We start from the raw sequence: 15410 nt of genomic DNA, 5'->3' as shown, positions 1-15410 counted from the left end.
AGGACCATAGCACAGGGGGCAGACAACCTGAATATATCGGCAGTATCCAGGGTGTATGATTTGGGGCCATTTTGCTGACACAAATTACTTGTGAATAAAACTGGTGATAAATCTTATAAATCAATGCTTAGTAATAGTGCAGCAAATGCTGTAAAGAACAATGGAGATTCCTCCTGCTTTGTCCCAGCTCTGCACCTTCCTGGGAGCAAACATTGCCTATGTGCACATAGATATGGATGCCACTAGGAATTTTGGGGCAGTATAATTTTTGGGGCCCTCTTAAGACTCCACCCAGGCTTCACCCCAGCCCCACCTCCACCTGTCGAACTGTCCACAGTCCCACCACCCTCCCTTGGAAAAACTGCACTACTCACCAATCACACATTAACAGTTCCCATCACCAGATCACACATATAGCCAGCAGCTTTTGTTTTGGCCAAAAGATATTTTAAGCCGCCACTACAACAAGGTAGACTTTTTTGGCCAGGCCCTACTCTACTCTAACCTATTAAACATTTATTAAAATATCCAATACAATCTAGGTATATTTTTATTTCTTTTTCATTTTTTAAAATAATCAATAATATCACATACAGGGGACAAATACCACCGCACCATGACCAAACCATATATTACCACCACATAGTGACCTATAATACCACATACAAAGAAACAAATACCACCACACCATGTCCAGACAACATATTACCACCACATAGAGACCTACAATACCACATACAAGAAACAAATACCACCACACTATGTCCAGACACCATATTACCACCACAGTGACTGAATAATACAATACCACATACAAGGAACAAATACCACCACACCATGACCAGACCACATATTACCACCACTTGGTGACAGAATAAAACCACATACAAGGGACAACTACCACCACACCATGACCAGACCACATATTACCACCATATAGTGACCAAATAATACCACACCATGTCCAGACACCATATTACCACCACAGTGACCGAATAATACCACATACAAGGAACAAATACCACCACACCATGTCCAGACAACATATTACCACCACAGTCACCAAATAATACCACATAGAAGAAACAAATAGTGACTTAATACTACAATACTGATTATTAACATAAAAAACACAATACTAATATCACCTTAAGCACCATTATACACAGGAGATCTGTACTTAGTATGCAGTGTCTGTGTACAGGTAATATAGTGATCACCGGTGACATTATACACAGGAGCTCTGTATATAGTGTATAGTGTACAGGTTATACAGTGATCACCAGTGACATTATACACAGGAGCTCTGTATATAATGTATAGTTAATACAGTGATCACCGGTGACAATATACACCGGACTGCTGTATATACTATGCAGTGTATAGTGTCAGTGTACAGCTAACACAGTAACTCACCAGTGAAGTCACTAGGTGAAGTCCTTCATCTTTGATTTTCATCTTTCACCTAGCACAGACCGCCATCATTTCTTCCTTCCAGGATTCATCTCTGCAGGAAATAACACAGTTATCTAGTGCACCACTTCCAGAACACATTACTTAATTTTATCCCAAATTCTAAACTACACAAGATGAAAAAAAATAACAGTGTCGCTCTGCACATTAACAGGGCCGCCTCCCCCATTTAAAACAGTATCCTCAAAAAATAAAATAAATACATCACTGCAGTAATAATATCCCTTAATTAGCATATAAAGCAGGATTAGAACAATCCACAAAATAGATTATATGTGTAGCAAGGTGGATATTAAAACTTAGCAAGAACAGAAAGAGAAAGAAAGAAAGAACAAAGAGAGAAAGAAAGAACAAAGAGAGAAAGGAAGAACAGAGAGAGAGAAAGAAAGAGGTGAGAAAGAACAGAGAGTGAAAGAAAGAACAAACAGAAAGAAAAGTGGAGAAAGAAAGAATGGACAGAGTTAGAGAAAGAAAGAAATAAAGACAGGAAAGAAAGAAAGAACAGATAGAGAGAGGAAAAAAGAGTGTAAAGAAAGAAAAGAAAGAGAGAAAGAACAGAGAGAGAGAAAGAAAGAGGTGAAAGAAAGAAAGAACAAAGAGAAAGAAAGAAAGAAAGAAAGAAAGAAATAACAGAGAGAGAAAGAAAGAACAGAGAGAGAAAGAAAGAAAGAAAGGAAGAAGAGAGAGAAAGAAAGAACAGAGAGAGAGAAAGAGAGGAAATAAAAAGTACAGAGTGCGAAAGAACAAACAAAGAGAGCAGAGAGAGAAAGAAAGAAAGAGGGGAAAGAAAGAAAAGAGAAAGAAAGAAAGAAAGAATGAGGGGAAAGAAAGAACAGAGAGAGAAAGAAAGAGGGGAAAGAAAGGAAGAACAGAGAGAGAAGAAAGAAAAGAGAGAGAAAGAAAAGGGAAAGAAAGAAAAGAGAGAAGGAAAGAAAGAACAGAGAGAAAAAAAGAAAGGAGAAAGAAAGAAAGAACAGAGAGAAAGAAATAAAGAACAGAGAAAGAAAGAAAGAAAGAAAGAGTAGAAATAAAGAAAGAACAGAGAGAAAGAAAGAAACACAGAGTAAGAAAGAAAGAACAGAGAGAGAAAGAAAGAACAGAGAGAGAAAGAAAAAAAGAACAGAGAAAGAAAGAGCGAACAGAGAGAAAGAAAGAGAGAACAGAGAGAGAAAGAAAGAGGAGAAATAAAGAAAGAACAGCGAGAAAGAAAGAAACAGAGGAAGTAAGAAAGAAAGAACAGTGAGAGAAAGAAAGAACAGAGAGAAAGAAAAAAGAACAGAGAAAGAAAGAAAGAACAGAGAGAGAAAGAAAGAAAGAGGGGAAAGAAAGAACAGAGAGAGAAAGAAAGAAACGAACAAAGAACACAGAGAGAGAAAGAAGCAGAGAGAAAGAAAGATTAGAGAGTGAAATGAAAAACAGAGAGAGAAAGAAAGATTCTGTAAAGATACTATTGCAGTCCGGCTCCCATTGTAATGCCCACCTGAGCCTCCCGATGCAGGATATATCATGATCCGCTCACATGGCCGGCATCCCCGATTACAAGGCGATCCCGCTGTCCGCGCTGTTGGAGGAGGATACGGTGATGGATCTGAAGCATTCCCTGAAGTGCCTCCATGGTTCCGTCACAATCTCCTCACGAAATTACCTAATTTCTGGTCAGCTTCCAGCATGTCACTTCTGATGGAATGTCACGTGTGAGTTTTAAAGCACTCCTCGGGGCTCTGCTGTGTACTCCTGTGTCCACGGGAAAAGTAAGCTCCCAGCTGGGACAGCGGGGCAGACTCTCAAAATCGGGACTGTCCCACTGGATGTGGGACAGTTGGGAGGTATGAATGCTCCCCACCATACACCGATCTCATACACGCAGGGCTCCGCACAGCTCATGCACACACGGTTCCACTTTGTATGCCTCGTACACACACGGCTCTGCTCCGTACACCTCACACACAAGGCTCCACTCAGTACACACATGGCTCCACTCAGTAAACCTTGTACACATGCGGCTCTGCTCCGTACACACGCAGCCATGCTACGTACACCTCGTACACACATGACTCCACTCCGTAAGCCTTGTACACATGCAGCTCTGCTCCATACACCTCGTAATCATGCAGCTCCGCTCTGTACACCTCGTACTCATGCGGCTTCACTCTGTAAACCTCGTACTCATGCGGTTCCGTACACCCCGTACACACGCGGCTCAGCTTCGTACACCCCATACAGACTGCTCCACTCCGTACACCAAGTGCACACATGGCTCCGCTCCATACACCTCGTATACACATGACTCCGCCCTGTACACCTCGTACACACACGGCTCTGCTACATCCACCCTGTAAACCCATCCTTACCCCACACATAAACTTCCACTCATCCAGCACCATGACAACCAGCACAGCACAGTCCTGCATACACTGAGGCCCCTGATCATGTGACCCCTGACTCCTCCCCTCCTGTGACCACATCACAGGTCCTGTGTGCACAGAAACAGCCTTATATGAGCAACCTGAGCAGATGCAGGAGAGGAGAATCTGTGCCCCCCTCTCTTCAGGGACACACCGTCACCTGAGACAAAGTGCTCAACTTGCCTAATGGTAGGTGCACCCCCAGGTGTTGCATTCACTGTATAGGCAAAAAGTATGGGAGTACCAACTTCCTAATAATGGGAACATTGCTTTCATGTGGCCCTCCTATGTGGCCCTTCAAAGGAATATTGGGGTGCATTTAAATTTGTGCAGGGCAGGCCTTGCATTCAATGCATAGGCAAGCAATAATGGGAGTGCCTATTTCCTAATAATGTGAACATTGCTTTCAGGTGGCCTTCTTGTATGTTTCTTCAAAGGGGTACTGTGGCGCATCTAAATTTGTGGCAGGTGTTGCATTCACTGCATAGGCAAACAGTATGGGAGAACAACTTCATAAAATTGGGAACATTGTTCTAAGGAGGCCCTCCTGCATTTATCTTCACAAAGGGGTATCGGGGTGCATCATAATTTTTGGCAGCTCGGCCACTCACTGCATACGCAATAGCAGTATAGGTAACCTACTGTTTAATACTGGGAACAGAAAAGCATAAGCTGGCTGATGGATGAATAGTAAAGGCCACCTGATGGCCATATAAAAATAAGCTTTGTGACTTTCAGAGTCCCTCCTTTATAAATGAAACAGGATGTGTCTGATGATGTGTCACACATCACATGGCAAGCTAACTTTGAAAAATGTTAAAATGACATTTCCCACTGAATGTATTTTTCATGGTTGAAAGAAAGCAATGCTAAAGTTCAAAAATGTGTAAACATAGCCCAAGTTGTGGGGGAACATTTTTGTTTTTGGTTATTTATTTTGCCTTATATACAAGTCATTACCCTGAAAAGGATGTTCCTTAACATATTTCCCAAGAAAATCCATTTTGGTTTTGTTTTTGTATGTTTTATTGTGAGTCTGAAAAAGTGGCGTAAGACTCTGACAACATAGTTCACAGCAGTGACCTGGGAGTCAGAGATGCTTCCTGGGGTCTTCCCCATGATGTTCCCATGTCATTTGAACACTGTTCTCATCGATTTCTGCAATTTAAATTTCCTTGAAAGTCCACCGGGGGGGGCACGGTAAAAATGCTCGAGTTTTCCATAGACCTACATTGGGCTCATTGCTCGGGTTGAGCACCCAAGCATTCAGATATGCTCGACCTGAGCAACGAGCACCTGAGTATTTTAGTGCTCGCCCATCACTAGCTATATGTCCTCAGTACACTCCTTAACATTAGGTTGCTTAATCATGCAACATTTCACTCCAATACACATACAGATATGTAATTTATCTGCACATTGTGACCCAGATTCCTAAAGACTGATAAGAGCAATGCCAGTCTTGATTCCAAAGCATGTTCCTGGATCAGACACTCCTGATTCAATAACGGGTGCACACCTTTTAGTACATCAAACAAGTGGGAAAGGTGACTTGCACTTCTGTGTGTCTTGCCATATCTTGTCAGAAATCTTGGAATAAAATATGTGGTGTAAGATCCTTATAAATTAGATGAACTGGGATGAAATGTCCCCATTCCACCCTCACCCTGCCCCAGCTCTGTTCATTTTGTTAAAGCTGGATGAAATTTCCATAAAAATGTCTCTCTTGTAGTGCAAAACATGTGCAGCTTATCAAAGTGTTTTACACCAGATAACTGTCAAAATCCCTTTCATGAATTGGTGTTTGTATGTCCAAAAACATAGCATTGGCATCAGCATTGGGAAGCAATGTGAAATATGTAAGTCTTATTTTTGCTATTTATTTTGCTTTGAAACAAGTTGAATCTTGTGCTAATTTCAGAATTTATGCTGCTTTTTCACAAATATCAAAATATACATAATGTGTCACGGATGATATACTGGGTAGTATTTGCAATAGCAAGGCCAGCAAGTCTCCCAGGAAACATCCTGGGATGAAACACAGGATGATAATGATGAAATTGTAAGACAGGATGTTGAGAAGGATGAACTTTTGATTTCCTATTTTGCATCTGTTTTCTCTCAGAAAGGAAATGTAACATCAACTATTCTTCACTGTCCTATTAAGGGAATAGAAGAATCCAGGATAACTATAAACAGAAAGATAGTGAGGAAACACTTAGCTAACCTAAATGAATTTAAGTCTCCAGGTCCAGATGAATTACACCCCAGAGTATTGAAGGATATAGTAGAAGAAATTTTTGAACCGTTCTCCATAATCTTTGAAAATTCGTGGAGAACAGAAGTCCCAGAAGACTGGAGAAGAGCAAATGTTGTTCCTATCTTCAAAAAGGGGAAGAAGGTGGACCCAGGAAACTATGGGCCGGTGAGTCTAACTTCTATACCAGGAAAGATCTTTGAGCAAATTAGTAAACAACATGTATGTCAGTACCTGGATAAGAATGAAGTGATTCAGCATGGGTTTGTAACTAATAAGTCATGTCAGACTAACTTAATTTCCTTCTATGACAGAATCACTGATTGGGTGGATCAGGGAAATACTGTAAATATAGTATATCTTGACTTCAGCAAAGCATTTGACAAAGTATCTCACACAATCCTTATCGAAAAAATGACTAAGTATGGAATGGACAAGACAACTGTTAGGTGGATTCATAACTGGCTTAGTGATCGGACCCAAAGAGTGGTCGTAAATGGCTGCACATCCAGTTGGAAGAATGTCTCAAGTGGGGTACCACAGGGCTCTGTCCTGGGCCCTGTATTGTTCAACATCTTTATCAACGATTTAGATGAAGAAATTGAGGGTAAACTGATTAAATTTGCTGATGACAAAAAGCTAGCAGGGATAGCTAATACTAGAGAAGAGAGAGAGAAGATTCAAAAATATATAAATAAACTGGAGCAGTGGGCAGCAACTAACAGAATGGTTTTTAACAGGAAAAAATTCAAAGTACTACTTCTGGGCAAAAAAAATGAAAAAACATATACAGAAATGGAGGAATAGGGCTAAGCAACAGCACATGTGAAAAAGACTTGGGTATACTAATAGATCACAGACTGAATATGAGTCAATAGTGTGATGCAGAAGCAAAAAAGGCAACTGCAATTCTAGGATGTATTAACAGAAGCATACAGTCTAGATCACGTGAAGTCATTATTGCCCTCTACTCCTCTTTGGTCAGACCTCTGGAATACTGTGTCCAGTTTTGGGCACCACATTTTAAAAAATACATCAACAAACTGGAGCAAGTACAGAAAAGAGCAACCAGAATGGTGATCGGTCTGAAACCCTGTCTTATGAGGAAAGGTTGCAGGATTTGGGAATGTTTAGCCTGCAAAAGAGAAGACTGAGAGGAGACTTAATAACTGTCTACAAATATCTCAGGGGCTGTCGCATTGCAGAAGGATCGTCTTTATTCTCATTTGCACAAGGAAAGACTAGACGCAATGGGATGAAACTGAATGGGAGGAGACACAGATTAGATATTAGAAAAAACTTTTTGACAGAGTGATCAATGAGTGGAACAGGCTGCTATGAAAGGTGGTGAGTTCTCCTTCAATTGAAGTCTTCAAACTGATGCTGGACAGATATCAGTCTGGGATGATTTAGCGAATCCTGCTTTGAGCAGGGGGTTGGACCAGATGGCCCAGGAGGTCCCTTCCAACGCTACGATTCTATGATTCTATGATCCTCATCTGCAGCTGTAATTTCATTATAATAGCCCCAATTCTGACTCCAAACTGGTTATATTAAACATAAATCAAGTCTTTTTCAATGGAGATCCCCATTAACCTTTTTTTACCGAAAGTTAGTTTGTAACAATAATACTTTTTTTTCATCCAATTTGGATTTGTCTTCATTTAAACGAATGCAAGACAATAATCAACCCCATAAAGTACCGAATGAACGTCAAAGTAAGAATTATATATAAATAAAGGATAAGTGAAACACCATTATTGTGGATACATAGTGAAGTGGTGACACAACTAACAAGGACTTCTTAAACATACAAACAGCAGGAAATTAGATCATTAGAGTTATATAATAAATTATGTTAATTAAAAGAAGAATTAAGTAGGTAAAAAAGTGGATAAAAAAGCAAAATTCAGGTAATAAATATATACGAAAGTTAGTATATTATGGCACTATCAAGAACGGACAAAAATAGGGCACAAATCAGAATATCCAAAGAATACAAGCTAAAGTGCTAGAGTGCTTAAAGTTTGAGTAGAGTAATAATAGCACAAGGATAGATAAGTATAGGATGCCAAGGAATACATGTTAAAAATAAATACACATGCAAATCATTGTCTTATATAGATGAAAAAGCAACATGGTACCCGCAGTGTTAGCCCTGACTATAGAATATAATTGATAAGTCCATATATTAGGGTGAGGTGGTATTTCCTGACTTGATGGCTGGCTGTGTATGTGTGGCACATGCATAAAAATATTACAAAAGGAGCTATAAAAACCTGGAACTTTTAAAAGCAAAATCTAGAAGACTTAATGGGGTTGCTGAACAGCACCTTCTTAACAGTTCCACCTCCTATCATAGAATAAAACCACTATATACTTATTTCTCTAAGTGGCTTTGTTTATCATGAATCCGTTGTCTGGTGTCCCGGGACCAGGGGATCCTTCCCTATCCCTAACGCTAGGGTTGTCATAGCTCGTCTTGTTCCCCGGATTACTTCTGATGGTGAAGATTCCAGGGCCTTGTACCTTGTCTTAGCTACTGAATCTGCCCTCAGTCTGTACTGTTCCCCCACCCAAGGAAGAGGGGAGTACTAGAGTGCTGTAATATACCAACCAGAGTAACAGGGTAATACGAACAAGGATAGCAAAAAATACCAACCATACAAATATACGCACACATACAACAGAGGAATGCACCAGTAAGTGGAGGATGGTGTTAAACCAAAGTAGGAAAAGAAAGGGAATTATCACACATTCAAAACCTAGCAACAATCACAGATAAATCCACCAAACACCTTCTCCATTAACAACCAACAACAACTTCAAGCCATGCAGCAAAAGCTACTCTGACAATGAGTGCTAGCCAGGGTCTGAATTATATAGGAGATGGGAGTGGCTAAAAGTGCACAGCTGAGCCTTAACACAGGAAAGCTTCCAGTAGCTGTCACCTAAGCAGATTAACACCGTCTAATGTGAAGGTGAAGTGCTTCTAAACAGAACAGGAGTAGGAGAAATCAGATGCTGAGATCTTCTGGCTCCTCTCTGTTGTGGTATTCCTGTCACAGTACCCTTCTTCTACGAGGGACCTCCAGAACCTCAGATCCCAGTTTATCAGGGTGTACCATGTGAAAAGACTGGATCAGCCTGGCCACATGTATGTCAGATCCTGGTACCCACATCCTCTCTTCAGGACCGTATCCCTTAAAGTGTACCAGATACTGAAGCGACTGACGAACTAAGTGAGAATCAATGATCTTAGCTATCAGAAATTTTAAATTTCCATCCACAATGACAGGAGATGTAAATAGCAGTGGTGATAGAGAGGACGCAACGTATTTCTTGAGTAGAGATTGATGAAACACATTATGGATTCATGCAGGTGTAACTGATAATGAAAACCGTTCCTCTTCAGGTATTCCAGAATAACAATTCCTATTAAGTGAGCAGAAATGAGAACAAAACCCGGGACTTATCAGTAGACTCATGACAATGATTACTGACTAGGAATTCAGCTAGAGGTAAGTAGATAACCCAATCCCCCTGATTCTCAGACACGAAACACCTAACATAAGTCTCACGATTCTGGTTAACACTTTCAGTTTGCCCAATAGTCTGTGGGTAAAATGCTGAAAAGAACAACAGATGGATCCCCAAATGATTGCAAAACATCCTCCAAAATTTGGAAATAAACTGCACCTCCCGGTCAGAAACACTATTGGTAGGGATCCCATGTAATTTTACAATCTCTCTGGTGAAAATTTGCACCAAGGTCTTGGTGTTAGGTAAATCAGTTAGCAAAATAAAATGGGACATTTTAGTGAATCTGTCCACCAACACCAAAATTACAGTTTTAATTGTCCACACAAGTAGATCAGTGATAAAATCGACATATAAATGAGTCCAAGTTCTACTGGGAATCACCAATTGTTGGAGAGACCCAGATGGACGATTATGAGAGGTTTTAGAATGCGCACAGACATTGCAGGTGGCTACATACTCTTAGACATCCTGATGTACCCCTGACCACCAATAATGCCAAGCAAGAAAAGCTGTGGTGGCTTTATTACCAGGGTGTCTGGCCAAGACAGAATCATGATGCTCACTAAGAACTCTCAGACAGAGATTCAGAGGTACAAAAAGTGATTGCCATTAGAGATGAGCAAACCTTTCAAGGTTCGGTTTGATTAGCCGAATGTTCAAACATCCATGTTCGCCAGTTCGCTAAAAGTACCCAAACCCATTTAGATTCAAAGGAAAGCCAAATCAAATGTATACACAACACTTTAAGGGGTGAAGAAAAGCTTCCCAAATAGCTACAATTAGGTGTAGACACCATGAAAAGTGGCATTAATTGACCCACAGTAGAAATTTGCAAATGGCACAGAAGCAGTCAGCCATGGCCCATGCATAAGGTATCAGGGTCTGGTCCAGCATTTAAGAGGCATTGATGTTTCAATGAGGACCTGGTGGGTATGGCAGCAATGTATGCCTTCTTAGATGGGAGATCTGATACCTCATCCAACATATCAGACCCCCCCTATCAGACCCCATCTCTTATCAGTTACACAATCAGACCCCCCATCAGACCTGCCCCTTAACAGACCATCCCTTATCAGACCCCCCTTTTCAGACCCCCTCCCTATTAGACCTGCATGTAATTCTAACTCCATCTTCCCCCTACCTAGGGAATGTGTGTGTGATTCCCCTCACCCCTCCCTCCTGCATACAGCTGGGAAACTGAAAGTAAAAAGTAGAAGCACATGGCTTTAGATCTTTTTGTTCCTTTAAACTGGTATATGATCACACAGATTAGGCTTGGAAGTAGGACAAATACATTTTTGGCATGTGCATCGGTAGAACCACCCACCAATGAGTTTTTTAAGCTTTGGCATGAGCAGAATCCGAGAAATGGATTTCTACTTAAACGGGTCATACAGCCAATTCATGTTTAGACTTAAAAGAATGCCAATTTCATACTCAGAAAAATGATGGTTCTGCTCCCTGTTATGAATTCTCTTTCTGGCATCTCTCTGGTTATTACTGAAGGTAGTGGAGCTGGTCAGATTGACAGAGGGGTTGCGAGTTCTATTTCTGGGCTTCCTCTGGTGGTTACTGGAGGTAGTGGAGCTGATCTGATTGACAGAGGCTGGCCACCTGATAATGAGGATGACACTTGGAGATCTGGGGTTTCAGATTGGGATTTAAGACAGCCGACTCCCTCTATCCCTGCTGGTGACTTTTTTCCTGTGCCTCCTGAGGTCTGATGTCTCCTGCTCTGTCCCTACATGGTTCAGCTAAGTGGTTTATTTGCTAATCTGTTTGCATTTGATCTGGTTTTGTCTATCTCTGCTTTGTGCGGGTCAGCCAGCTCCGGCTGGGGCTGTGCTGAATCACCGCGCATATGTTACTGCTTGTGCCAGTTTGGTTTGTCCACTGTTATATTGGTCTCTTTTTGCTTTGCTTTCAGAATATACCAGAGTGCTGATATAGTGGGGGCGAAGTCGTGTGACTTCAGTGTTTTTTGTGCATCAGACGAGTTGGACTTTTTTCAGGGTTTTTTGCGTGATTGCAGACAGTGTCTTTCCTTTCCTGTCAAGTCAGTGTGGTCCCCATCATTTGCTCAGTCTATTTTCCTGCCTGCGTTTGTGTTTTCATCTTGTCTCACTGACAATATATGTTTGGGGGCTATCTATTCCTTTGGGGTCAGCTCCGGGGCAGTTTAGATTTCCCCTTTCTTGCTTTAGGCTTAGTTAGCTCTCCGGCTGTGCTGAGGCATCTAGGATCATCGTAGGTACGCTGCACGCTACTGCTAGTTGTGTGGATAGGATCCGGGGTCTGCAATCCACTTAGTTTCCAACCTCTCTGGTTTTCTGTGGCTTAGCCTGGGCCTGCTATCCTCCTCAATGACTCATTCATAACAGCTCCCACTCTACGAACCTCGCAGCCAGAGTTATAACGGTTATGAGTTTCAGTAACTGTTGGACAAGGGGAGTACATTCCATAGCTCCACCCACTCAGTGAGGTCATGAACAGCTGGTATAAGCCCAATGAGGAGGGTGTCTTTTGCCCGGGGATCCAGCTATGAGAGGCTGTGCATTGTGACCTGATGAATTGGGACGGTTCCCCTCCCCCCCAACCATCAGCACATGGCATGTCAGTAACTGAAACATGTAAGCTCATCTTTAATCCATCTTTATTTTGTAGTTGCCTGTACATACTGTAATTGTCTCATTTGTAACATCATTTATATACTTTTTGCAAACACTGCCAATTTCTTTTTGAGTAAAAGCTATATATAATATTTACTAGCTTTGTTTTCCTTGCGCTAATAACTTATTGCCACGTCCTCTGAACTAAATCAACTCTACTGATTGGGTTGGCTCCTGACCCGATATTAATCATAAGAATTAGGAGCTGGTAGAAGCAAAGTGTTCTGGGCTTTTGGGGAGACTCTGGCAGTGACATACGGAGCGTTATAAGTGTATTTCCCGCCTGAGACTGGTAGTTGTTATATCATTCTCACTGCAGTGTGCCCAATAGCCAGTAAACAGCAAGGCGGCCCTCCTGGAGACCACTTATCCTAGATTTAGTTCCCTGACTGACCTGAGGGTAAGGTGGTGTCAGGGAGCTGTAAGTTCCAAACTGTAATGTGGGATATAATAAATCCCCTGGTGAACTGAGGGCAGCCAAACAACTCCAGTTCATGACATGGACCACGTCGGAATGGGGTTAAAGTGGAATAAAAGTGTGACACCATTGTTCTCAGCAGGGATCTGGAACTCTGAGATCCTTCCAGGGGTCTTCCCCATGCTGTCCTCCTTGCATTAAGCACTTTTTCCATCTCTTTCAACATTTTACTGCCTCCCAGATCTCCTTGTAGGGTCTCCCAGAAAAATGCTCGGATTTCCTATTGACTCTGATTATAATCGTTACCTGAAATGAGCATCTGAGCATTAGGAATTGCTTGATTCAACTAACGAGCATCCAAGCATTTTAGTGCTCACTCATCCATAGTCAGCACGTTTTTACACATGGTTGTAGAGGTAAAGCTGTATAGGTGCTTTTCCAACAATAAAAATGATACATTTTGTATAGAGGTCGAATGTGCTGGACTTGAGAAATCTAGCATAGAAGCCATAAGCAAATCAGATTGGTAATGCACAAGGGGTCTGTCAATGTACTTGCAAGAAGCAGTCTAATTGAATTAACACACCAATAGTGAACTTTTACCCTTATTTTCATATTCCCTCTAGATTTTTCATGACTAGCACATAAAAGGTATTTTATGGAGGAAGAAGAGCTTATACAGCCATACAACTGCTTGCAAGTGCAAAAATGAGCAAACAGGTTTCCTTTGATTTTGATGGACAAATACTCTGGAGTCTCTGACACATCCTTTCATTATGTAATGACTCTGTTCTGCTATCTGTTTTCTATAGAAGATTTACAAACTTGTTGCTGGGAGTCCTAACAACTGGACAGTTTGTTATTATTGCTTACTACTAGAGGGTGCTCAACTAGCAATTATTTTTTTAAACTTGTGGCACGGTGACTCAATGGATAGCACTGCAGTACTGGAGTCCTGTGTTCGAATCCCACCAAGGACAACATCTGCAAGGAGTTTGTATGTTCTCCCCGTGTTTGCGTGATTTTCCTCCGGGTACTCTGGTTTCCTTCCACATTCCAAAGACATACTGATAGGGAATTTAGACTGTAAGCCCATCAGGGACAGCGATGATAATGTGTGCAAACTGTAAAGCGCTGCGGAATATGTTAGCGCTATATAAAAATAAACATTATTATAAACTTTAAATATTGTGTAATTAAATATTTCTCTTGCGTTTTGAATTGTTTTAACATTACTTAAAGTATTACACATAACCAAAGATAACCTCTATAAAAGCGATATTGGGTTTATTAGCACATTATGGAAAGCTACTGGATAATTACATGTTAATGATATACTGAATTAGAACCATAGAGGCAATTAATTGATAATTATAAATTACAATTAAATTTAGTAACAATGACGATAGCTTTATCGCAGATTATTTATGCTTACAATTTATTTGATAAAAATTATTTAAACAAAAATGACAATTTTGGTTGTTTCAGCAATAGATGACTCCGCAGAGTCCTAGATTTTAGTATGTACCTTCATAATTAGGAATAAAGTGGGGTGTATCTGCAGAATTAATAGAATGAGGACTTTTTGTTATTTTTTTGCACAGAATACATATGTGTACTGCTCTACTTTGGAGTTTTCAATTAAACAGATTCACATTTCTAATGCCGTACATGGTAATCACTCTCTCTATTTTATCCGGAGGCTTTAAAAGTACAAAATGAATTAATTACTTATTAACTTTTCATATAATAAAGTATCTTGAACCTACCAAGAAGTAGATGAAAATTCATGAATACTTTGATTTTAATTTCAAATAACAAGTAGAAAAAAAGGCTTGTAAAGCTAAATACCAAAGGTTTCATATTTGCTGTAATCCAGGTTAAGGGATAATGTTTCTCAGTAGTTCAGCCTGAAATACAAATAAGGTGGGTTCTTTTGTCAGTGACCTATTATTTTTTTAGGACTGAAACAAAAGGATGAAATAATTTCTTATGTAAACAACCATGGAAGCAGAAAATTATAAATAATCTACATATGGATTGCAATACTTCCCTCTGGTCATAATCTTTGTTTTGCAATTAGTAGCAGTGAGCAAATATTTTCAAATGGATTACATTTTTAAAAAATTCAGCAAAAGCATGAGTACTAGATCAAAAGGTCACCAAACAAACCTTCATTCTTCTCCCCTCCTCATCGTCATCCGCCGATCGCACTAAAGGGGTTGGAAAGGTAAGCAGTGAGTTTGGTATAAAGATTTTTTTTACAATTATTTCAATTGTTTTTTACATCTTACATTTATTATGCTTTGGGGAATGGACATTACATTTGCTGAAAATATATTCTCTGCAAATCAATATTCCTAGGAAAATCCACATAAACATGGAAGCTTGAATTTTGCCTGATCCACTCATCTCTATCAATAAGGGAATAGTAACACTTGTATATTTTTTAAAGCAATACATAATTTTAACAGTCAGTAGAGGGCCACTGTGCAAGAACAGTACGAGGGGCGATCCAAAAGTAATGATAATCAATAATAAACACAATGAATATAGTAAAAAAAATTTTTTATTTTTCTACATAGTCTCCTAACAAGTCTATTCATTTAGTCCATCTCTTTTCTAAACTTAGATTTCCCCTCGAA

The sequence above is a fragment of the Dendrobates tinctorius genome, unplaced genomic scaffold (genome assembly GCF_039654945.1).
Source record: "Dendrobates tinctorius isolate UK_male_01 unplaced genomic scaffold, ASM3965494v1 ptg000133l, whole genome shotgun sequence".
Lineage (NCBI taxonomy): Eukaryota > Metazoa > Chordata > Amphibia > Anura > Dendrobatidae > Dendrobates > Dendrobates tinctorius.
Note: the sequence above shows the minus strand (reverse complement) of the source record.